The 27,376-nt window shown below is 41.8% G+C and overlaps 1 protein-coding gene across 3 annotated transcripts in view; it reads right to left on the bottom strand.

Moving 5' to 3' along the window:
• LOC126871382 (LIM/homeobox protein Lhx9) overlaps nucleotides 1–27,376 on the bottom strand; it is a 416,377-nt gene that overhangs the window by 173,764 nt on the left and 215,237 nt on the right. For 2 of the 3 annotated variants that reach the window (XM_050630130.1, XM_050630132.1), the window contains exon 5: nucleotides 13,519–13,608. The exons of the other annotated variant lie outside the window; for it this stretch is intronic. The gene's annotated coding sequence lies outside the window, so the exon portion shown is untranslated. The remainder of the gene's footprint in view (nucleotides 1–13,518; nucleotides 13,609–27,376) is intronic. 3 annotated transcript variants of the gene reach the window in all.

Genomic DNA, 27,376 nt, shown 5'->3' with positions numbered 1-27,376 from the left:
ACTAATCACAATAACGTATTATAATTAAGACAATGAAATAATTAATTTGCAACTCTCGTCACCACGGATCTAACGGTCTCTCGACAACGCTAGCTACACTCTTTCGACAACGCAATTCGCACTCTCTGACTTCTCAACTCACAATAACAGTTAATTCGTTTATCGTCCCTTAGCAATCCCTTGTCTTTTGTCTTAGCCTCACCACGCACATGCAGCGCAACCGCTTGTTTATAATTCGCCCGACACCCTCAGGCCCCTCGTCCACGATACTACGATACTGTGGTTATAAAAAATATTTCCGCATTCCCTTAATCTGCATTTTGTTTTCATACTATCAAAGGTAGTCGTTACTAAGATCAGTAAGTCATAAGTATTAGATACTAAATGTCGTAAGTAATTAGTATCTAGATACAATAACAAATACGTCCATGTATAGATAATTTTTGTAGTCGCTGTATATAATACCTTACAGGTCAGTACCTGTCTGTCGATCTACGTCCATATTTCACGTTTCCTATTTTGTTCGCCGGGTAAACAAAGGAGGAACGCGATTGAAATTATGGCGCACGGTACCGTGGCACGCGTACAAGTACTCGCGACTCGTTTATCCGGCTTTAATTCGTTCAATTATCCCATGATTAATTACTTTATTAATTGCGATCTACTTATTCCGGCGGGTGTGCGCGCGACGTCAGAGGCTGTGCGACGGCACACCGTCATAATGCACTTTTAATAATTAACGCGGTAAATAGCAACGCGAATGAATTATTTCCCTCACGTCTGGAATGATTAAAACATCGGCGTGCCTGCTTTCGGGTCAACGACGAGCCGATCCCGCGGAACTCCGCCATTCCAATTTACATCGCTCGAAATAATTAGAGGATCGCCTGCCTCGAGTAATTGTATATCTCGGTCGATAAAGGTCGTCGTCCATCTAACAGCACAATGCATGGAAACGACATCAGATCGACAACGACATATTCGCATTATTATGCGTATTTTAATGGAAGTGCGCTTAGTGGTAACGGCATAGAATCGACACACCTCGATAGCAGCATCAATGTTTTGCTGATTGCTGCAGATTGTTTGTGTGACGACTACAAGGTATCGTTATTAACGATACCGTTGCTAACAAACAATACATGGATAGGATGGATGATCAATCAAAAACATCATATTTTGCAGTGTCCCTTCTTCACAGGCTGAGATTGTTATGCGAAGTCAATACTATTATAAAATATTACCAAGAACATGTACATATTATTAGTATTAGGTCGTCCGAAAAATTACTTTCGTTTTATAAGGAAATAATGAATCTATCAAGATAAATATCACAACGTTTGATAGATTAGGTTTCATGTTCGTATAAAGATGCATCGTTGTAAAAGACGTGTCTGTAAAAGAAAGACAACCTAATATATATTATTATTGTAACGATACGATACACTAATTCTCCTCGATTTCTATTAGCAACAACCAGTATACTCGGCACTTACAGAAACTGTGCAGAAAATTCATTTTGAATTATTTTGTATAAAACAATTTGCAAATTTAACTGTGTAACTCTTTGTTATTTTGATCGAATATCGAGCAGCAGCTTTAGTTAAGAGAAAGAATATAGCGAATAAATTAATGGACACAGGGAAACTGAAATATATACACATTCGGTCATACTCAATAAAATCTACGTAAAACGTATGTAAAACTATCTTAAAACATGATCATCCAACGAATCGAGAACCGTTGCTGGCAAAACGAAGGAAAAATCGTAGCAGTACGAAAGCGCGGGCGAAAAATTCGAATATGCTTTACGACTATAGAGCGCACGGTACAAAAGCCGGCCAGCTTCCCGTATTTTCCCGCGCGTCGTCGTTCGTCGAAATTCTAATTTCGCGTGGGAGGATATTTCACACTGTGGCACCCTTTCTCTCTCGCTCACAAATTTTTTTTTTTTTTTTTTTTTGTTTTTCACTCTGAAGCCAACTCGCGGCTTCGAACTCGTTCGTCGTACAGCTTACCATTGCGATCGCGCTCCGCTTTATTGTTGCGTACTCCCCTGTGCACCCGTCTATTATTATTATCGTTTCTCCACGCTATCGTTTCGGGACCATAAACAAGTCGGTGTTCGTCGCACAATGCCACGAAACAATGGCCGCGACTGATTGATCCTTAACTTTTAAAGCGATGCTGGTACCGCGCGTATTGCATGCCGCTGCCGGCCAAGTCGCGCGACCGACCGACCGACCGACCGAACGAACACACTGTACTACGTATCGATGCTTGCAACTTATCCGAATGCGTTTTCAATTTGCATACAGTAGGAACTCGAAGCGCGCCATTGTCGCGTTTCGTCACGAGAATCGTTTGTTCCCTCGACGTCTCTATTATTCGTTGGCGCACTGTAAATCCTGACCACGGATATTTCCTTTTTTTTAACGACACGTGCGTGTGGCGGAATAAAAAATTACGTTAGTAGATACGAACCGTTTCGTTCGCCTCTTCCGATACACTGGGTTTTCATTGGCAAGAGTAGATGAACATATTCTTTTTCTTTGTTCTGCAAAGTTCAAGCTTGAATTTTAAGATGTTGCGAAATTGTTAGATGATCCAAATTATCTTACTCTACAGGATACGATTCATATTCGACTCACAATGATTTGTCACAAAATTATATTTTAATCTAAAACTATTAAATATGTAGTCTCGCGTATTCGATTGCAACTTTGATTCTTACAAGATCTACGAAAATTTTCACGTAATACTCTGGAAATTCTTCAAGGTTCATTCAGTCCCATCCAGTCTCGTCAGAGATAACGATAACCCGAAGCCTTAAAACTACAAAAATTATACATACAAAAAACATGTCTAAACATCGCCTCTGTTTACACTACTAAAACGATTCTACGTACGAGTGAACTTCCCGAACCAGAATTTCCTTAGCGATCCCTCGTTATCAGTGCATACATCATTAAAATTCCTCGGTCTGCCTATCTAATCAGCGAAGATAAACAGAGTATCAACAAACAAAACGTATTCGGTAACGTGACAGAACGCGCTCACTTTCATTACCAGCTTTTTGTTATCGGTTCACCAGGTATCGGGCACCGCAATCTTGTCAAAACTTTTATCTAGCTTCTCATCAGGCCAACCGCGATGCAAGAAAACAGCGAAGCCGAAGGATTCTCGGTCACAGACAATAGGCGAATCCCTGGAAAGGATCCTGCTGGCCATGGACAAGCGTCGAACGAACAGGCGAAACGGAGGGTAGAAAAAAACAACGAGAGAGACCGAAGCTCGCCGTGGTTTCGGATAATTGTAGCGGATAGCTCGAAAAGGTGCCGACCGGCTAAGGACAGGCACGCTTGTCAGGAGGCATTAGGATATCTATCGTGAGCCCGAACGATATCCTACGCGGCCAAGCACTCGTTAGGACGACTTAGGATTGTTTCTTCGTAATCCAATAAGGATAAAATTCCCAAGCCCGGGACTCGATTGTCCTTCGTGGAGGTAGAACTTCTTTCATGGTATAGGTATACTTGGTGGGGTATACTTTGGGTGAACCGAAGTTTAACCGACGATCGCTGCTGCTTCTTTTCTTCGGCAGTAGTTTCTTTCGATGGAGATTGCAAGAATAATTTCAGTTCTTCTTTAGGATAGTGTATTTGGAAGTAATTGTTATCCGTTTCTTCTGGTTTTAGTGTTTCAGAGGATAGTTGAGAATAAATTTGAGACACGGATGGATAGAATGAAATATGGCAAACGGGATAGCTTTTTCCATAGAATTTCGAAGAATAATTTCTGTCTTATAACTGTCTTCGATCCACGTTGTACGTATTTATTTGCTATTACGGGATACACCAATTTGCCGCAGAAGATTAACTTAGGCGGCAGAAAATAGGATGATAAGTATGTACACACAATAGAAAAGAAGAAGATGCATATATGCAAGGAGTAATGAGACAAGAACAAAGCGTAAAGGGACTAAGAATAAGATATAATGTAATGTCGTCATAAAAGATACCGAAGAGAATGTCTTAAGGATACTAAAGATTAGCCGAAGACTTCGATACTCGGATGGCAAGAGTTTGCGTGATTGATCATTCGATTTATGCAACTACAATGTCCACAGAGTATGCGATGTTCCTTAGTACGTAACTAGAGATCACTTCTTAACGGTACGTTGAAAGAAACCAAATGGATGATATCCAAACAGTCAACAGTACTTTAACTTTAGCTGTTTTATCGTTAAAGATTATATCGGATATCAGAAGATCATCCAAAATTAAGAATTTTATAATATAATCTGTAAATACTATTAAGAACAGAATAAAATATATAATAAAGGATAGCCGACAAAATTGACTAAGCCGTACGATTCTGTTTGCAGATCGCAATAAACACACATATTGGTCGTAGAACGAACAGGGATCGATGTCTGCGAGTTCGATGGTCACGCCTTTTTTTCCGCAAACTTCCGAAGATCATTACGAAAGCCGCGGAGGGCGCGCGAGCCTCGTAAACTCGCCTCGTAAAAATCACCAAAATACACGCACCTTACATGGTAGCGTGGCGTAGGCGGGTGTCATATCCCTGTAAAATCATTGCCACTAAAAATCAGAGGTTTCCGCGGCAAATTTATAACGGTCATATCGACGGTGTGTGCGTCGTCGTTGGTGTGGATCCGCGCGTCACGGGGTGTTAAATATTTTTCAAACGTCCAAAAAGGAACACTGCCTTTGGTCACCCACCCTTTCACCACCTTTCTGCCTGTTCTCCCTCTCATCAGGAACGAGTTTCGATACGCAGAATATCGTATTTTTTCCTTATTTGCATTCTGGTCGCGTCGATGAACACCGCGCTAGCGCCTCGTAACGATCCGCTAAGCTACTTTCCGCGAGGACACGTTGCTTACTTTGTTACCTTTCGTTTGACTGTCTACGTGGCTGGAAGTTTGATCATCGTGCGACGGAGAAAGGAAGGAATCGTAGGGTTAATTTAGTTCGGTGATATCCTTTTGTCGTGGTAAAAGGATGCTACGGATGATCGAAGATGATAGAACGATTTGACTAGGGTTCATAGCATCTTGAAATTAACGTGACTTTCATAATTATACATTTTCTGCATCTGCGGATATAATAAAAATCGAAGATCATTTACTGTTTGCTTATGATAAGAGGATAGTGCGAATGATTAAAAATAATAGCAAGCTTTGGTTCGTTCTTCGTAGGACCAAGGTCTCTTTCATAGTCCTAAATTTCGATTCTTCTTAGGTAACCTGTGAAATGTATCCTGAGCTTTCTGCTGAATTTTGAAATTACTTCGACAAATGTCAAAATCACTGTCACGTAAATTACAAGAAAACTGTATTCTTAAAGGATAATTATTAAAATATCCGAATGAAAGAGTCTCAAGCGTGAAGGAGGATGTTTTCACGCGTAATTTTGTATAAATCGTGGAATCACACCGGGCAAGGAAATTATACGACATCGAAGTCGAAATCTACGGGTCAACCGAGTGTCTGCCGCTGAAAAATCGACACCGTAACAGCGTCGAACCGGGTTTCGCCACTTGTTTGCTCTCTCTTCTCTCAGTTTCAAATTAGGGATGCTTCCCATTTGCCTGACGTTTGCCCCGCCCTGCAGCAGCTTCTACGGTAGCAGCTTGTTCGAATTCCAAACTGACCTGTCCGCTGAACAACCCACCGACTTGGCGTGGGGTCTAGCCGTCCGCTTTTTAAAAATCCTCCTCCAAGCCTGCCACCAGCCAGAAACGAAAACATTGTCCATCGTGAATGTAATTTCACGGAAGCGAGCGAAGATAACGTGTAAGAAAATATTTATCGTAATTAAGGCATCGAGAGCAGAGGTGAATTTTTTATGTGAATGCGCACTTGTAGTATTAACTTATTTCAATAAGCTGTTCCAATCATAAATAAAGGAACTCACCGTTCAACTCAAAATGAAGAATTTCTTGTTTCCAAATCACATGTTATTGCACAGGATATTTTCTTCTTATTCTTCGTTATTTCAATATTATATTAAACCGACATCTACTTTAGTCCGAGAATTATACAGTTTGTTGTTGAGAGTATTGGAGTTACCTTTTGCTCTCAATTTAGACAAATCCAGAAACCGATGTGACGAAGAAACGAATTGATCTCGCAACAAATGCCGGGCAGACCAAAGAAACGACCAACACAAAGAAAGGACTCTTGAATCCTAATTTTCTAAGTTTCCCAAGTTTCCTAACCCAAAACAAGGACACGATAATTTTCAGTAGCACGTTCAAATTCGACCAAGTCCAACACACTCGGCATCTTACAAAATCCGCCGATAGAATTAGAAAATATATATCAAAAGGCGGTGAGTCGAAGAGGACGCGTCGAGTAGTTGAATCGTCGCGAGAAAGAGGTTTGAGAGAAGAAGAAAGGAAGAAATAGAAGGAACACGGGGCGGACGTAGAGCGCGGAGAAAGGAACGCCAACGAGAATATTGAAAAGCGGTCCTACGAACGCGATCAAGAGGGCCAATTACCCTGGGGAGGCTGGAAAGGGGGAGAGGGCAGCCCGCGCGTACGTGTACCGAGCACGTATTTTATCTACGTGCCTTACGCGAACACTCGAAGCGCACTCGAGTCACCGCGAGTGCTCGCATACGAGCGGCGCATTCGAACGTTCGTCGCTAAATTTACCTGCTCGCTCGTACGTTCTTTCTGGAGGAGCCAGATACACATAATGTTCGCCTAGCTACGTACCCGCTCGGCTCCCATTGTGAGCTGCCATACGCTCCAGCCAAAATCGTAGGGAGTAGGGCATCGAGTTAAGGGTAGCTCGCGACCACCATCGTTGGGAACATTTATCCGATCAAATTTTCCGGTGGATCATTTTTACTGGCAAGTCGAAGAGGAATTTTCTCCAGCCTTTTTTCTTGCTCCAAGGGCAAACGGTAGCAAGGGTTGTCGAAGGAGAAATGGTGGCTGTTTGTCCGTTCGATTAAAGCGAGTTTTTGAATTTTCTCTGGAATGGTCGAGGATTTTCTGACAAAAGAGATAGGATTAATGGAATATGTGGCAGTGAAATTAGTTGGTAAAAAGCGCGGCTAACAACCGGTCTCGTATCGTAGGGACGTTAAACATAGCTGGGAAAAAGTATAATACAGTATTTTGGCGGGGAAATACCAAAAAACCTGGTAAACCTGTGATACAAAATGTCTGTTAATAATTCGATTCAAAATTTGAGGCTTGAATATCAAAATGTTTATTCGAATCGTTTGTATATTGCATAAATGACAGGCAAACACATTTCAAACAGAAGTTCGCTGATAAATAATTCGAGAATACGAGAAAATTAATAGACGATTTATACTATGTACTTAGGATAAAAAATATTAGTATTTGTTCGTTCTACTTTACAATTTCTTAACGTAATCTCCCAAGAGGGGAAAAAAATCAAAGTTAAATCTAGAAACGCGTGACTCGTGTATCCACGTTCGTCTTAGACGTGGCTACCATAAAGGACACCCCGAGAAAGAGGGTCGCTTAATTAATCGGCTATCCATTCAGTGGGATGTTTACGTGGGGGCATTGTGATTTCCGGTTGAAAACAAAATGGGGGAGGGCCAGTAAAAAGGATCTCGTTCGCGGACCGGTGGAGATTAAATTGGCCAGTGGCGCAATCTTGACGAGTACTGGGGACCACTGAAATCTTAATTCAAACTGCCGCGCCATTGGCATAGGGGCATATAGCCCTTTCAAAAGCGGCTCGTTTTCAAGAGAACCTTATGATTGTTGTTCCGTCGCGGCACGCCCGCTTACAAACACGTTACACACACAGTTAGGTAATTATATTTACCTTCGCAGTTTTATTATTTACGGCCCGACGGACGGGGTTGCCTTGTTCATCATCCTCTTTCTTCCTCAACTGCGTTCTAGGGAGGATTCGCGTCCCTTCACCTGCTAATCAGCAGATTAAATTTTACGCAAATATTGACCTATATCCGATAATGATCCGTAGTTCCTTGTGTATCTTACTAGGGTGTCAGGTATTACAATACAATAAAAGTAAAAATGTTTTCGAACAAATTTCCGCGAAGATTTAGGGGTCAGTAGTTACACTAAAATTGAAAACAATTTGAACTAACATCTGTATTAGCGATGAGCACATTAACTACACGGAAAAAGTTTAATGTCGTGAAGAAATCTGACGCGAAGTTCTCCGAAGATTCGTGTTTTCCACGCCAATTGTATAGAAGTTGCGATATTTAGTCCATGATTTACCTTGAATCACGAAACTCGATCAATGGGAAAAGAGTAAGTAACGAAGAACAAAGGACTCTCGGGGGAAATTGCGCGGCTGTGAGAGGGAATTCGTTGCTCGCACGATGATCGTGTCCGAGGAACGCGGAAGACACGAGAGGCGAATCGTGTTTTTCGAAGAGAGCTACGAACGAACAGGGAATCGACAGGGCGGATTAATTCGAAAATGAACCTCGTAAAGGTTAAAGTGCTTAACGAAGTTCGGTATCAATGTAGCCCGTTAGCTAAGTGCGCGGCTGCCACGCTGTTTTCGAGATCAAAGGGTTAATTAAACGCTTTCTTTACGGGGCCCCCGCTGTTGCTGCCGACCTCACCTGCTAAATCTGTTTTGTGAAGTCCCAACGGCGATACTGAAGTACACACTTTCCTCCCCTTGCTTCCCCTGTCGATAGGTCGTGCACGTGCAGCTTTAGACTACGTTCACACGCGATAGTCTCGCCTCTAATTGGACCTTCGGTTAGATCGAACGTAAGTTGCTTAGAAATTGAATTTCTTTTTTCATTTTCCGAAAGAAACTACGAGACGAGGAATGGGGTTGATACTTATTAGGCGAATATTATCTGTACATTTGTAAGATCTATATTAATTTTACGTTTATGCTTGTACGTATTTTACGTCCGCGAATTTTAATATTTCTATATGAAATTTTCTATGTATTTGTATTTTTTTTATAACAATCGATTGCTTCTCAGGCTTATTTAAAAATGAAAACCCCATTGGAATAAAATTATACATACAATAGGTTTCAGTTGACAAAACACCCTAACATATGCAGAGTTCAAAAGCTAATCAGTGTAAGTCAGCCTCCCGTTAAAGATGACATCTGTCGAGTAAATATCCTTCCGCTGCTGAAACCATTAATCAATGGTTTAGTCATTATATTATAATAATTAAATTCATGAATATATTATGACTAAACTGTAGCATGGATTGAAGACTTTGACAGTGGATCCTCCGTATGCACGTGTGTATGTTTCTTCTTAAATTCAGAGTATTGCGTGAAGAGTAACAATAACCTAGTACAATTCGATAAAAAGATAAAGAATTAAACGTTTCACCAACGATGAAGCATATTTGTATAATTTTATTCCATGTTGAAAATTCATATCTTCTCCAACATCCACTTTACAATAGACGAAGTATCAAATTATTTTTATCATACCGCAATTGCTACCGGAGGATCGTATTAGAAATATTGTTGGATTTCAACGTGCAATCGTGTCGAAAGTTACCGGCGTAACAACGACGCCGAAACGACGGCTATAGAAAAGTAACGCAATGTACACGTCGAGCTTCGACGTTAAAACCGTGCTGCGATGATGACGATAACGATAATAAAGAGTAGTGCTGGCGTAAAGCGCGAAACGAAACACCCCCATGGAACAGCACTGTGAGGGTGTCGCGGATAAAACACGCCCGAAACGAACAAAAAAATGTACGAGTCTTTGTATGTCGCGGTATGATCGGAACGTTAGCCTCTACGATATTTACCACACGCGAAGTAATTAAAAGACAATTTGTAGGTGACGAGAAATAATGTTTGCAAAAGGTAGCGTGTAATTACGTACAGCTTTTAAGACCGAGAATGATGGATTTTCATAGCCTTCGCTCTCCTCTTCTCCGCTATATTCATTTCTTTGAATTTCGATTCTCAAAATGCAAAATCCCATATCCAAAAACGGAATTAAAGAGATTATCAAGAAAAATCATGCGACAGCCTATTACCCTTCGTAATCACTTTTCAAACACATCGAGCACGCGACTGTCGCGCGTTTATCTCACGAATTATCCCAATCTTGCTACCCTTCGACGGTGTAACCCCTTTTTACGATCAGCCTAACGATAATACGTGTCAGACGATGAGGTGGCGCGTATCAACAGACGCGCGGAAGCATCGCAGTACGAAATCGTTTTTTCCGTTGTCGCTGCAAGTACTCGATAACGGCCACAGGATAATGATACACGTAACCATTCGCGATATTATATTACGTGGCATTGTTTTCGACGTGTTTCAGTCCGGTCTTTCGTCGCCGAATGGCCAGACATATCCCACCCCTTGGCGCAAGGGTTGCTTTTTTCAAGTTTCACGTAATTTTTTACGATGGTTAACGTGCCTGTTAACGTTGGATAATTTCAACTTTGTTGCTGCGGCGAGATTTCCTCGAAGACAAGCCTTACACACTGACGAGCTTCTTGAAAGGACTTTACCTTTCGATGGTATCTTCAAGTGCGTGAAGACTAACTTTCTCAGAGTTAGATCTTAACAAGCGACATTATTTAATTGACGTAGAAATTACGTAGATTCCTTTATATGATTCGCACAAGTTAAAAAATATTAAAAAAAGAAAAAACATGCTATCGGCGTTGTAAATGTTCAGGTAAACTAAATAAAAGAAAATCACTGAACATTCCCAAAGACCATTAGAAATTATTCCAATTGAAGACGCTAACACTTTACAGATTGTTTCATGTACAATGGCTTACTCAAAATCGTGTGATCTATGAAAAGTTCTGCTGCTTATCAAGTACGCTATTCATGTTACGTAGCCGTAGCAAGAAAAAAGAATACTGTCCTATTTACTTTTAAGTAACCTTAAAGGATGATATGACGTCAATAAACGACGTCGTTATTCCGGTAATGAAGACATACTTGTCAGGATTAGTGAGACGGATTAAGAGCTAAGGTACCCCGATGTTATTCACCCTATGGAGCCGGCACTTTCCCAGGGGCAGATCGAGCGGAGAGAAGCAGCACACCTGGAGCGCAACCTCCTGGTTCCGAAGAAAGCTTGTCACGGTCTTTAAGAGCGTTATTCGACGTTTTCGAGGTTTTTAGCCGGAATTCATCGCGCGCGGTCAGGCCTTCGGTTGTCAGCGATCGTTTGCTTCAAATTGACCGCGTTCCCTTTCCAATACCGAGAGGGCCGATTGTCAAGGTTCATCGGACTGTGAAAGACATGGGGCGATATTCTATGGGAATTTCATTGGCCCCTGCCTACCGATCGCCGTGTTCGTCTCTCTCGAGTAATCGAATAAATAGCACGAGCGGTCACCAACGTAACGCTTCGTTAATTCAGAAGAAGAGCTCGCCTTTCCTAAAGAAGATCACCCGAGCCGTTTCGTCTACAGTCGCCGAACTGAAGAAGTTGATTTTTCGATTCTAATCGATCGAATATTAGAAAGTTGATTTTAGAACCGTTCGATGGGACCACCTCGACACGGCGAAAGGCACGAAAATGGGGTGGCACACGGTAGGTAAAACGCGGCGACGAGCCGCTGCTAGACGATTCTGCTTGTCCCTGGGACGGAAGTGACGTCGCAGGCACCGACGGAAATTCGTACTGGAAATTCCGATGGGTTCGAGAGGTCGAGGAAGGGAGAGAAGAGGGCAACAATCAGGGTAGACCCGGCATTACGCCCCATTCATCCCCTGCCGCCGCCCCTTACCACTCTCGAACCGTATTTGGCTGACAATTCTTCATTTGCGTGCAGCAAACTCTACGAGCGCGCCGCGGCATAGCGAAAGGTTTAAACGGCTCGCAAAAGCCGGCTAAATTCGACTCCAATTTGCCGGCTCATTCGTGCAACGATCGGAAACAAAATGCCTCGACCGTTCGCTCTTTTTTTCTCTCTCCTTCTTTCTTTCCCTCGATCTCTCTTTCTCTCTTTTATAGCTGCGAACACAGAGTCGCAACGTTCCGCTGACCGAACTCCCCCGTGGCCTATCGATACGCGCCTTTCCAAATCAACTCGCATTGTCTTCCACGCGAATTTTTGATGCGCACTCGTCCCGTCTATGTCAGTTTTTTTTTTTACCCTCCTCTTCACTTGTCTTAGGCTATGGTTACAATGGATGACGAACCGTCATTCCGATGAAACGTTCAAGTTAAAGCAATCAAATATGTATATGGATTCTTACGACTATGGTGTAAAACAACGACAAATTTTAGAGACTATACCGCGACCAACTTCACAAACTGAAAACTAGAGAAAAATACTGTCATAAACGTTACACTTTCAAATTTACTGTCGAAAACAGCGAGTTTAGCTTACGCAAGTAAATCATCTGTTTTACGAAAATGTAATGTCAAAGTTTAATTACGCGATATTACATACGAAATTGATAAAAACTACACTTGATCAATTTGCTTTCTAAGATGCTCAATGTAGAAATATAGGAATGTTAAAATTCATTGGGTGCATCTTCCTCCAGCTCGATTCTTTTGTCAGGTTCAGATACGTTGCTACAATAGGGTCAGGCGGGCATTTCGTATGGCACAGTTAGGTCTATATACTGTGGCGTACATACGTCGACGTCACTCACCAGCGGTATTGTCAGAAGCTGACTAGCCTACCATCCGGGAATACGAAATTCGTCGTTGGTACCCGCGGTATTCCGCCGCCCACGATTTTTACGCCGTCGCGGTCGCGCGCAATCTCTAAGGACGCGTGACGCGGTCGCCAAATATTTCCTTTTCCCGAGCACGCTGTTTCCCGATTCTATTCATCGAACGTCGCAGGGCCGTGCGATTGTTTCTTACCAGTTGGCCACCAGACGACTTTCGTCGAACCTTGTCGCCCGGACAAATGTATTCAGTCAGCCCGCTTTCTTTATTTTTCCCTTTGTTCCGGCTCCTTTTTTCGGTTTCCTTGAGCAGAGCCCGATTTAGCGCGGAATTTTAACCAGGCAAGTGTGAAACATTCAATGTTCGTGCTTCGAGCTACGTTTCTCAGAGCGAGGAATTATACGTTCTTTGTTAGATTCGGAACAACGATTTTTTTTAAAGAGGTCTATTTTTACGTTTATATAAGAAGAAGGACAAAGAGAATGTTTCTCTTGAATATCATTTGTAAGGGATTTTGTAATATTTTTATAAGGATAACGATATAGATATTTCGAATAACAGGTAGACCGTGGATGTTTATGTAAATTTATATCTTTGGTAATATTATTGAAGAAATATGTAAATCTTAGATAGGACTTTGTTTCACCCACTAACACGTTTGCTGTGAATTTCATTTGCATAATATACAATTCTATTTACTAATAGATAATTTTCATATAATACCTGCCTCTATTCAGTAACTTAGTATGTGCACTGGATATTTCAATTTCCCAGAAATATATAAACACCCGCAGACTAACAATAACATTATTTAAACAATATACAAATTCGTAAGAAATTTGTCAGACGCCTGACTCACCTTGATTTTCTGAAGAACGTTCTCCACGATCAAACGCGAAAGACACCTAACCCCCGATTTTCAAATGTAACGTAATCGGCCACATGATTTCTGAAACAAATAATCGAAAGTAACAATGAACGGGGGCAAGCAATTTACAAAATAGAAAAATGGAGAACTAAAATTCAAGCGTCTTCCGCATTTCGCTCTCGGAAAGATGAAAGTTTAGCCGCTCATCTACGAAAACTTTCTTCGGCAAGTTCGATGGTTAACTCACGAAAAGTGAAATTACAGAATAACGCGCACGTAACAAGCCGCATCACGATCGAATTTAAATTTTCCCAACTTACGATACGAAGCCTTTGCCGGTCGGATACATTTAATGATATTTAAAGGGGCTACGAAGCTGCAGACGATGATATCGCGATTAATCAATAATCGGGAAGTTCCTCCGACACAACGGTGTACCACGTAGTTTTTCTATTTCGCTAAACTAAGTTTGCGATATTCATTTTGATTTCTTCGCCAAAAATGCTACGCTTTAGCCTTCGATAGTTTTAACATCGATGTTTTTTTTTCCTATTTATTATTTGGTATTTTAATATTTAAATTAAAAAAATGTCGATAATAAAAAAGGGACAGCACAATTCTGTGTATCAAATAACGTTTTATGTTCTAGAACGAGCATCTGGCAACACCAACGAAAAAATGATCCGTATAAATACAATAATTACACGAGCCCAGCACCGGCAACAAGATACGCTCGGTTTTATATTACGCCATAGTTTAAATGGTTTCCGAGGAAAATCAAATTTAAATGTCTTCTACGCGATACAGCAAGGAGGAGATTTAAATAGCGGCGAGTTGAATAAGCATGCTCGACCCGCCAGCGCTAATTAAATTCCAACGCAAAGAATTAACACGAAGTAAAAAAGGATAACCTCCCGTCGGCTACCGCTATTCCCAATGTAACTTTCTCTACTGGTTTGTGTACCTTCGATCTCCACCAGCTTCGATTTTCTATACACATTCTACGTATCTTATTCAGCAGTTGTTGAAAATCGTGGTTTAAGCCGAAGAAAGAAGTTTCTCGTGCAAAAGAACACGAAGCAGATGTAAATCGACAATTTGAAGAGCTGTGTAGCTCGATGTATTCTTGTTCGCCATAACGTGTTCTGCATTTATCGTTATATAAAATTCATTATTACTATTTCAGATGACACAAAGTTAAGTTATAATTCGATTGTGTAATCGTAGAACTAAGGGTATGACACACGTATCAAAAATTGTCATTCTACGTACTTCACTCGCTTTTACATAAAGAACTATTCTTCTTCGACTTGTGCCACCACTGTCGATACACGCTATATCGATCCTCCAGTATTCTGTTGCACACGATCACAACCTTGGAGATCGACAGAAGGATTCGAGCATCTGGACAAGGGCAACTGGTCGGTCAGGTGGTCCAATTTTAGGGGATGCGATGAGAAAAAGGACGAAGAAGACGGGCGAGGAGAGACGCGAACACGGACAGACACGGCGAGTACGTCAAATTGATCCATATTAATAAGAACGGTGGTTCGCGTTGCCGGATTTTTGCATAAATTTGAATCGGCCCTAGCGCGGCAAGGGTTGCAAATTTGAATAATCGAGAATAATTCCGAAGTTTTCGCGCCGTGTAAACGCCCGGCCGACGTAATCAGCGCGGACTTCGAAACATTTCATGATGTAACGCCTCCTCTTCTCCTCGGCGAGGATGTGCGGCTAATTAAGCGCCAGCCAGTCCCACTGGCCATTGGAAAAAATACACGGTTGGCTCTACGAATTTTCCTTTATACCCACGTCCGTTTCTCTGCCTTCGTTCTCTTTCTTTCCTCCTTTTTTGTCCAGTCCCTCCCCCGCCGCATGGGTTGGGATTCGGTGAACGACGAGATTCGGGCGTGTTTGCGATTTTAATGAATCTTAACCACGCGATAGTCCAGGATTTTATCTCGACAACGAGTCGCGCTGCATGTATCCGCTCTGATATTTTTGTTCCAGTTGCGCTGCTCTTCTGTCACGTGTAATCGTTCACAGAGACGTTTCCTTCCGTTTGCATATCGCGGTGTAAGGGATTTGGACGAGTACGAGGAAAATAAGAAGTACAATATGATCCAGGTAACGCAGGAATTTCCCTTTTACGTATACCAAGTATATTTGCAATTAATCTGTTAATTACAGCAGGTCTACAAGCAAACGTGACGTTAGTACAAGCTTCTGGAGAGAACAATAACACCTTAGGTGCTAGTTACTTCTAACTGTTTTGAAAAACGACGCAAAAGATTTGACACGCGCTGGCTGATCTGACTTACACCACACGGGAATTAAAATTTATTTTTTCTAATTTGAATTTATGTAGATATCGTGGTGCTTTCAGGCGCAAAGGATTTCGGTTAAAAACAGTGTAGTTCGCTGGCTAGCGTAAATCTAACGATAGGTGACAGTTTATTTATGTGCTGAAATAAAACTTTGCTCGATCGCTGTTAAACCGACTTCTCAATAATTTTTCCAACTTCTTCATTTTTCAAGGTGCACAACATCAGATCCAATTTTATATCGAATACGGTCTGCGTACTATAACGCGTCTGAACGTCTTCTCTCGGAAAGCAAACGTTACATTGTTACATCAGAGAAATAATATGCGAAATGGAGTAGGAGGAACAGTGCTTAAACAGTTTTTATCTTGGTATGCGGTAATCTACGACCGTGGCGGCGTCGTTCCATCTCCGGCCAGATTAAAGCGAATCTTATTATATCGAATGACGAGATCACGTGATCAATCACAAAAACACACAACGGAACTGTCGTGTCTCTAATGCGAAGCGGAGGAAGACAGCGATACTTGAAGAACGGGCCACCCGTCGTGAACGTGGAATGTGGAACTGTACCGACAGGGCCGGCGATGTTCGTCTCTTCGCCCCTTATCGATCACCTTCTCGTGTCCCTTATCCTAATCCCTTTTTGCATTTTTTAAATCGAAACTCGAAAATCGAACCGACCCCGTATCGTTTCATTTTTTCTTCTCCTTCTTCCTTTCTTTCTTTCCTTACCGACTATGGCGTAACGCAATGTCTTCGGAAGAATCGTATTTATACAACTGATAGCACACATTTTTCTCGAAAATTTCTGCTTTTTATATAAGTACACACAATATTATCGCGTTAAACGATCAGAAAAATGCTCCTTTCATCGATCATCACCTATATACTCCATAAGTGCGTAAGTATCAAAACACTTATAAATAACGAGGTAATTAATATTAAGAAGCTATTCGTTTAACTTCACGTACCATCTGACAACGTCGATAAAAGAGAATTTCAAAAATCTCCTAAGATTGCCAAAACTACCGAAAGAACATTACGAAACCTTGCAAGCTCTCACACTTCTTTCCTTAAACTTGTCTCGTACAATCAACGACCCGTTTAATTTATCACGTGATTGTACCGTTCGGATTCGATCGATCTTCTAATCAGACCCCATTATTATTATATTATGCAATTGACTATTTACAAATATCGCGGCCTTCGCGATCCTTCTCCACCTTTTCCCTCCTGGTCAAATGAACTTTTTCCTTTCACGAAATCCTGTTACCTCTGGGACTCCCCCGAGCTTGTTCCGTGGCCCTTGGTCTCTCGTCCTGTTATGGTCTATCCCATTATAATTCCGAGCATGCACGCTCGTCGTCCGTACGTCCTCTAGAGAGATGGAAGAGTGTAAAACGTCGGACACCTGGGCAGAGAGTTTAGCCGGGTATTGTCAGGAGACAAATATGAGTTAATACGTCATCCAGGGACCTATTCAGGGCCCAGCGCCGACGAGAATGGTGATCACGAATTGGCCGGCGTATAAATGTGTTTTAATTGTTCCCCTTCCCCTTTCCCCACCCTCTTTCACTCCGTCTTTCTCTAAAGCTGTCCCACGTTCCCTCTTGTTCATCCAATTCGCTTGTCCTCCACTGTTCCTTTTCTCCATCGTCTCTCTGTTTCGCTTTGTTCTCTCTCGGCCTGGACCCCGTTCGAGGAACGCCGTTCGCGGAGACTAGCCGAGATGTGAAACATAATAAGAGACGGCGTTGAAGAATTTCCTATTATCTTATTGTTGCTCGCACGTCCTTTTGTGCCCACTGATTCCTCGTGAAACGTCGTCTCGTCGTTGGAGGCCTGTAGATTTCAGTAGATTATCGCATTTCGTGTATAGGGAAATTTTGTATACAGGGAGACCCATTGACATTTGTTAAACTCATAGTTTTCTTCGATATAGATTAATAAATAAAGTGATGTTAATGCGTAGTAACTTTTTATTAGGTTGTCCGAAAAGTTTCTTTCGTTTCATAAGGTGATAATAGATGAACAACAATTTCTGTTTTATATTATTTTATTGAATTAGTTCGAGCCATTTCGTCATATTTCTATCATTATGTTCGTGCATAATTCAATAAACTAATATAAAACAAAAAACTTTGCGCGTTTATTTTTTTCTTATAAAACGAAAGAAACTTATCAGAAGATAAAGTTGGCGTTCGTAAGTTTTCTACGTTTCTACTTGGAAAAAATATACCGACATCAAATTATGTTTCTCTCGAAACCATCTAACTTTTGTCCGAAACGCTTTCCCATCAATGATGAACAGCTTCCAAATATTCGCAGTGATCGATTTAAATTAGGCACCTTGTATAGGTGTTAAAGGATTTAGAATGGAAAGTGAGAAGTTTTTAATTATTTCTGTATTCCTGTTTTGACCATTGATTCTCCACAAGACGGAATTTGAACTATGATTGAAGATATTCTAGAAATAGAAGAGACTTTATTTTATTTTTGTAAAAGAACAAAAACGTTCTACCATTTTTATACGGGGAACAAGACTACTTCTACTTGATTTTCAAAGGTGTTACAAATACTCTTTCTGATATGATCTGCGCGAGAATCGCAATCGAAAACCTGTTAATGACACCGTGGGCAACAACACGTGTTGCTCTCTAACGATAGAACGATACCGCGGATGAAATTGTCGAATAAATTACTCCGAACATTGGACCGGCCGAGTTTCAACTTCATTCGGCTGATAATAGCTCGCGCAAAAACTTGATTTCTGTAAATCAGGATTAAAATATTTGCAGCCTCGTGGTTTTCCAATTTTTTACCATCAGTAGATCCAATTCAATATAATCTTTTAATACCATAATCACAGCTATTAACGTTTCAATATTTTAATCATACTTGCCAATTCTATCTTTCAATTCATAATATAAACGCTCGTTAGCTACACGAAGTTTAATATCAAAATTAACATTAAACAGCGATAATACAGCAATGGTGTAAATCTTCACCATTCGCTAGATTTATTGGAAAGTCTGTAGCGCCTCCAGGAGTGGAAAATTGATCAGAAATTTATTACAAAACATCGGTATAATATTCTATGCTACTCATTTAGTTAATTTTAAATACCGGATAAATTACTGCACTTACCAACCTAACCACCTTCTCATTGATAAGATTCGATTTCTCGATTGCAGGTCGCTTACGTTTCTCAGACGATGGACCGCGAACCAGACACACGACCCAGTTTATATTTATCTACGTCAAAAACTGATGACTGTGCTTTTCTTAGAAATACAGGTATACTATCTGGAATTCGTAATGAAATCGAGTTGTAGCAACGAGGCGGAACAAGCTCGTACGCCACTAGAACTGAAAGAATGTTAGATAAAGCTAATTTAATTAATAGGGTGGCCGCGTGGCCGTGCATTATGCGCGCACGCCGGGATTAATGACCGGATAAGATTGTTAATTTCACGTCGGCCGTCCATCATGTCAATGCAAAGATATGCCACTGACAACGTGGACCAGGTGTATCTCGCGTCTGTGTGCTAGGAACATTGCAAGTCGCTGGTGCATGAACACGCATGTATATCGGCAACGTGCATACGCGACGAGAACCTCGAACAGCATAGGCGCCGGTTTTCTCGTTTTTTCACGGACCGATCAGCTTGCACCTTGTTGTACCCTGGTGTGTAATTGACTTTTTATCCGGTTAGCGCTGGCGGGAATTTTCATGCGGAATTTTTCCGAAGACACTGGCGATAAATTGTTCGTATCTACTTATGAACACTTTCAAAGGAGACAGCAGCCTGATCAAGAAGCTGATTGAGCATGGAATGTGTAATGTGAGACTGTGTCGAGGGTCTTGGTGGTATGAGTATTTTGATATTTGTGACTTTTCGCACTTTATGATGATACAATGGGAAAGATCTCAGTGTATTATCTTTGTTTAATATTTAATTTTGGTAATAAGTTACTAACGCGTGATAGTCATCAGAGTCGATGAATTTAATAATAAAATTATCAATCACGATTGAAATTCTTGGAATTCTAATAGCTGTGATCATGATATGGGTTGGTCTGTAAAGTTGGTGCAAAAACTGAAGAAAAATTGTCGAGCGATACATTTTCTCAGAATTAGAATTTCATTAAGAAACTTGTCCACTGTTCAATTACCAAACTTTCCTTGCACTTAGAATAAACAGCATTTTCTTATTCTTCCGTTATTGCATCAAAGTTCAATATCGTCTCGCATCGTACAATAAATTTCATTGTTCCATAGGAAATCCAAGGTCGACGTTTCAAGATGAATCTTAGCCAACTCCAATAACTACAGCTTGCTCTACCGAACAACCTAATAACGCGATTAAGTTCAGAGTATGCGCGAGATCTTTGATCTCAATCAACATATAATGTATTCCCTTTGACAAATGTCGAGTGTCAACTACGAGGAACGCCACTTGGAATTCCATTTGTCGGTTCGGATGTTCGATTCCGTGGGATTAACAGCGGAGAAACGTGAAGGGCAAAAAGGAGAAAAAAAAAGGAGGGAAGCGCGATAATAACGCGGCGTAAGAGGTGGTAATGGGCAGGAAACTCGTGTCCTCGAGAAAATAATCTCGGGGAGATTAGGCGAGTCGTTTAGCGGAACAGCACGCTCCATTCAGATGCAAATGTCTGTCAACAGGTACCCGGCTCTGTTCTCCGCTTGCGCGAGATACGCTCTTTTGAGAGAGCCCCGGGTCATCCCATCTCTCCTCTCCCTTTTCTTTTCTCTTCTTTCACGTGTCGGAAATTTTAAAAACGATTAACCCCTCCGCAGAGAGAACGAGAGACTTTCTACTCCAGGAGAATACTGATTCGCCAGCTTGACAAACGCGACGACTCTCGAGCATCGCTTCCAGAAGGTGTTTAACATTTTATATTTTAGACTTTCATCATTCAATGATGTATTTGCGGTTCTTCGGATTTCAATCGTGTTTGTATTGGCACGTTGCGCTTCGTTCCGGCATATCGTGAATATTCCAGCGTGTTTCTTCAGACCAGACTGAAAATTAAAGATGCTTCGAAGATCAGGTCTGCTCGAACAAGTTGGCGAATCGTGGGTATAAAGCGCTTAATAGAAACACGGTGGAAACTCGGACGACCATAAATATGCGTTTAATATTGTTCACGAATATAAGTTGAGATAGAAGAAGGACCGTCGCGATATAGAAATCGTTCTCAACCCTTTCCATGACACAGTTGACTACGAGTTATCCCTGCCTCGACCTTAAGTCGAAAATACCACGAATCAAAATGCACATTCGTTCCCGATTTAGGTTTCACTGCGGTCCAATCCCAATTTCATCTACCTTCGATCTAAACCTCGCATGGACTTGTAGCGCTGTTGTAGTGTTAAGTTTTTGTCGAGACTAATTTGTAAGTCGAGCGTGCTGATCTCTTTACCCCCTTTACTCGTAAGAAGGAGAGGAATCACGAGACTGAGTGATAATAGACAAGAGAAATGAACGTATAATGTAATTACGTACAATAAGCGAGTGTTTGGCATAGACAAAATGTATCACACAAATTTTTGTTAACCGTGTTACGTTAGCTGTCGACGAGAAGGTAGCGTTAACTAACGTTTAATGCAACTGGCAGTAAGTTCCACTTTCGGCTAACCTGATATGTGTGGGAATACTGGCACGGGAGAGGATTAAAGTTGTTCGAAAGTAAATTAACAATATATAATGATTTATTCAAATCTTACTCGATTTCGATATTGACAATTGACTGACAGACTGACGGATATAAAATTCTTCGGTTGACAAAATGATAACTAACTCTTCGAATGGTAATTATTCAGTTGACGAACGGTAATTAATTAATATTCGATAGACGAACGGTAATTATTGTTACCGACTTCTCTGAGTCGCTACATTTATTTATATCTGTTGGAGATGAAAAAACGTCGGGGTCTTTCTTTTGAAAATGTTTGGGAAAATCCCAAACGTTTGTTCAAACTGCCGACTTTTTTTACAATTTAAATTGTCTTAATATCGTTATAAAAACATAGTTAGATAAGTTTTTGCAAGATATAGCTTTTAGCGGCTTTAACTGCCTTTCACTTCAAATACCGTAAACACGGTTTCAAATAAACGTTTTAAATTACCTTGATTTGAAAGAAATTATCAAGTTTACTTTCGCGTTACGGAACGCGCGGGGCGCGGGACGTGACAAACCGTATTCGTAAAAAGTGTCTAGAAACGTTACGAAAATTGTCGTATACTTGTGTAATTGTGTATATTACACACCGCGATAATACCGTAAGCGCTCCACTTTCGACCATAATTTCCTGATATATTTCACCGAAATTCCGATCAGCAGCAATTTCACCGGCCAAGGAAGGCAAAGGGGTCGCCGATAGTCGTAGCGATCGGTTCACCGTTTCCTTCGCTGTTTACGGTTTTTCAACGACTCGTTCAGGCGCGTTTATTCGTCGTGGCGTTCCGAGAAAACACAGATGAAAATCTCACGCGGCAAATGCAAAGCAGTCGCGCGCCTCCGCCTCGTTTCTCGTGTTGCTCGCTCTGAAAGATCGTATCGACGACGCTGGAAACGGGCTAAAAGGGGCGACTAATGCGCCCCGACTTCTAACGAATCTGCCGTGCGATTTAAAGGGGGTTCAGATCGCGGCTGCAGGCGTGTTTCACCGAGGGACGCTCCATAGCCATTGGAATAAGATTAACAGGAAATCGTGGTTCGCACCTGCGCGTCCGCAACCCATCCTCTGGCGTTCGTACGCGAGCCTACAATTATACGCTTAATCTCGATTTATTGTACGCCGTAATGAGCAGCGTCGAGGGCGAAACAGATCGTTTGCATGGAAATACTCGCGGATTCCGACCGGCAGAGAGTATTTCGTATGGGGATTTATTAAAAGTAAGTGGATATGAATGGGCGAGGAGGTAGAAGAAGCGCGAGGGTGTCTGTTCTTGCAACGGGCTTATAATGTGCGAAGATGTTGTGGCGCGAAATAATTGAGTTAATGGTACAGTGCTAAGTCCAAGTCGATACAACGCGATAACGAGATACGATGCGCAGCCTTTTTACTCGTATCTACAGTGTGATTTATTAACTTGCGTGATAAAATATTTCGATATGGAGTGTACGTGTAATTTATTTGCAAGTAATTTATCTATGAACTGTCTCGCTTAGTTAAAACTACAAAAAATAGAAGTTTTATCATTTCATTCGTGTCGTCTAATTTTCTCTGTCTAATTTAAAACACTTGATCCGTACACAGTAGAGTTCCGATTAACCAAATGGAAAAATGCACGTTCGCTGTGATTATTCTTCAGCGATCGTCGCGAATCTTATTTCGCGCAAACAAAGAAATTGCCGTCGCATTCATCCGACAGTAACATCGATACCAAACAGATGAAGAAACTGAAGGAATTCACATTTTATTTTTGTTAATAAATCGCATTGGTATATTATCCACGATGGTTTTTTTAATTAGCTTTTTCGTTTTTATCGTCTCGTATGTATAGTCCAATTATCCCACACGATTGATTATCGAGTACGCCGGATAATCGAGATTCTACTGCACTGTGACTTTTTTAAAAGATAGAAGACGCAGGAAGCTTCAGATGTTTTAACGTATCCTGAAAAATGAATAAATTTAGCATACAACATTTCGTCTCTATTACTTCCGCTATTGTCGTTTGTAATATGATTCGTCTGAGAGAAGATGCGATATTTGAACCGTATAGAAGCCATATATCGATCGATTTCATGAATTAAAAAGTATGGAAAACGTAAGAAAAACGATCGTGTTAGAAATATTATCTTTTTCATTTACCATTATTTACGCCATTCTCTTGCTTCTGCTTCGTACAAGTAAGAAGCAAGATATATTTGTTTCGTAAGAATGTACTCATGCGATAAAATGAATAAAAAGTGATCAATTTAAGAGGCTCGCTTCTTCAACTAACCAAGCACATTTTCCTTTACAAAATTCGATTATCTTGGTACTGTATATGAGTAGCATGGTAGCGGTGGAGGAGATCATCGGCCCTTGGCCTTGGTGAATCGTGGAAGCATAATTTTTACAGTGACCTCGCTCAACGGAGAAAAGAGAGACTCAGGTATTTACGATGGCACTCGACCGGTGACATGGGTTTCTGAGACCAATGAATTTTAATTCCTCCACGGACCCTGGGCCTCGTTCTTCGGATCCTCTGGGGCCCGTGCCTGGCAGCCCCGCTGCGACACCAAGCCACGATGATTTAATATTTTAAGAAAATGAAAGGTCCACCCTTAATTTAAGCTCGCCGTAGATGGGTCCGTGTTCCTGGCAGCGGGAGACCCAGAAAGCTATTACCCAGATATTCGATTCGACAGTTCGGACGATGCTTTCGTATATACCAGCCCACCCTCTGCCCCCTTTTTCCCACCCTCCGTCTTCCCTCTTCTCAATAATCCCTCTTCACCAGGCTTCCGATGCACCGGACACGCGATCAAGATTCCTAGATCTCGTATAACGAGCCCGATCGACGGCCGAATTTGAGAGAATCGAACGTCATCCAGGGAAACGTGAGGACAGTTGGGAAAGTAGGTTCGGAGTGGATTTTTTCCATCCGAATACATACTGAGAGCAATGGTATTATTGTTTACAGCTATTATATACTTTGATCTCTAACGATTATCTACTTGACCTGAAGATGATGTACTAGCTCAAGTTAATCTACTATATCATCTTTGGGGGTTAGTTCAGAGAACATTATAATATCAGAATGATCAAATCCATAAAACTGACGGATTATCGATTTGGCAAAATACACGTAGACTTTCATCGAGGAGGCTAGAACTACCAGATCTATCAAAATGATGGATCACAGATATTTGTCTCTACAATTACTGAAACTAAGCAAGTGCTTTTAGAAAAATTAACATTGACTCTGAAACTGATCATTTTTACATAATACCACTTCAATGACACCGTTAAGATAGTCCGTTGTAAATTCGTCGTCATCTTATTCCACGGTCAGAGAGTTGATCGACGACCTTCGATTTAGACTCCAAATAGAGAAAACACACATTGTCCCAAGAAATATCAGAAGAAATTCGTGCATATTCAAGAATATAAAACCTAACTTCACTGTATAATTTTTCAATTACATAACCATATCATTCCCACAACCTCCCATTAACAAACAACCTTCCTTTCCACACACCCAATCCCAATCCTTTCCACAATCCCAATTCATCAACTAAAAAATGAAAAATAAAAAGGAACCACTTATCGAACGGAAACATACAAAAATGGTTCGTCAACAGGAGGCACGGCTGGTAGAGAAGCACGCATTCCACGCACGTGAAGGGCCCCGTGTTCGGGGCCTTAGGACTCGACTCGTCGCTGAGGAGAGGGTGGACGCAGGCGGCGGAGGAGGGGGCCGCGACAAAGGACATTCTAGGGGGCGATTCCCCCCTCGCTCCTCGCCACCGTCCTGCCTTTTTTCTCCCTTTTTCTCCTTACCTGAGAGACTGCGGGACCACAGAGCCTCTCGGCGTTGCCGGTTCGACGACTCCGAGCATCTTATGGGTCGCACCACTCCCGGCAGAAGGCCTCGAGAGGCCTTATCTCCGGGCCCACGCAACGCGGCACGTCATGCCACGCCATTTTTTTCGATCGATCGAGCTTCACCCGGAGTTCGGCGGTCTTGCGGTAGTCCGCACCTCGGTACCGTCTTTTTCAAATTCGACTCGTTACGCGGTATTGTTGCCTGGCGAAGAGACGAGAAGACTGGCCTTTGTGCATTCCACGATGCGCCTATCAATTAAGAGACGCTCGATCGTTCACGGTTTTAATCGAAGGTCACGGTTCGCCGATTGGCTCGGCGTGAAACACAAGATACAAAGGGACCAGGCTATATGAATTTGAACTAATACGTGTCACACGATTCGTTGTAAGGTCTCTCTGTTGTGCATGAATCAGGAAGAATTGTTTAGAGGAAGATGAGTAACAGTGCTTTCACATGAAGATACGTGTGCAAAAACCCTTTACATAGTAATTTACCGAGTAATGGTATTAGTAAATTGTCAAGGTACAGCTTGTGGGTTATAAGCTTCTCTTCTACGATTTTACACGGATACCGTGCCGTATATAGCATGAATATCTTCCTGTATTTTGTTTCTGACCAGGCATCTCGTACAAAAGTGTACTAAGAAATCGATTTACGAGGTTCGAATAGATACGACCGACGATGTAATGAAAATTTGGAGAAGAGATATTAAAATTGATCAGAGAACGATTAACAAATAACAGAGTTCGATTTATCGTAATACGACCATAGTAGTAGAAGCCTAAAGGTAGCAATAGCAGTATCTAATAGGAAGAACACTCTCACACGGGGCTCCCTTCCTATATCTCCTGGTAGGGTTCACGCGAGGCATACGCCCCACTTCTCGCGGCCGATCTACCCAATTTCTGGTCGATGTAATTGAAACGTAACCCTATTGTTAAGGCGTAATTGACTGACACCGCGCAGCCTCTCGGCTCGCCTTAGCCGTGCTGACTCGATCGGATCTCGAGCTCGAAGCAAAAACACCAATCAGACAGCCGCGAGCAAAAAACCAGCCTGGTAAAGCGACTAGCTTCTCTCTAACTTCTCCTTCTAACCCCTTCTCTATCTCCCTTTTCCACGATCATCTTCGTTTCACCGTGGCTCATCGTCCCTCGTTGTTATTTCACGGACGTTTCTAACCAAGAGAAAGAAAGGAAGAGAGAAAACCGATCCGTGGCGACAAAACCGTCCCTTCTTCTTCGCAGACTCTGGAGAAACGAGACTTTCCTCCTTCGATTCCTTCAAATCGAACTCGGCTGGACTCGATTTGTCAACCGTGAGGCGATCGCGACTCGTCGTTTTCGTCGGGCTACGTCGAAAAACACGGCTGGTTATCGCGATCGCGAGCAACACGGAGAAAAAAAGAGGCCCGTTACCGTTAGACCAACAGGGTGGACAGGTTTCGGCGCGCAAAACGCGGCAGATATCAAACGACGATAAGCAGAAGACCGTAGGCAAGAAAGTGTCGTGTTCGAGCAGAAGCTTTCGCTGGGCGATCGTTGGCCCGGCGTATGTAACCGGACGGATCGAGATCCATCGGGTGCCAGGCAAAAAGTTAATAAAGATCTCGGACCGACGAGGTAAACAATTCCCTCGTGGCCGCGGTGAAGTCAACTGTGACGATACCTGGTCGAATTTTTGACGATGGAGTTGTTTCAGGAAGGTAGCTGCAAGATTCCTTACGCTTTCGCGTAATGTTTCGTGCGCTTAGAGCGTTTAACACGATTTTAGCACGATCTTAAAAAATTTGTTATTGTAATTGGACATTTTTGATCCCGAAGAAATAACCACGCTCGATATTATAACGCGGCTTGTATCTCAGCCAATCATCACTTCGCGTTCGCTTATAACCTCGGCTGACCTTGACTTCGGATCATTCGAGATTTTTCAATAACCATTGGCGTACAAGGG

This window comes from Bombus huntii, chromosome 11 (genome assembly GCF_024542735.1).
Source record: "Bombus huntii isolate Logan2020A chromosome 11, iyBomHunt1.1, whole genome shotgun sequence".
NCBI classification, from domain to species: Eukaryota; Metazoa; Arthropoda; class Insecta; order Hymenoptera; family Apidae; genus Bombus; species Bombus huntii.
This window is presented reverse-complemented; position numbering and strand designations above follow the sequence as displayed.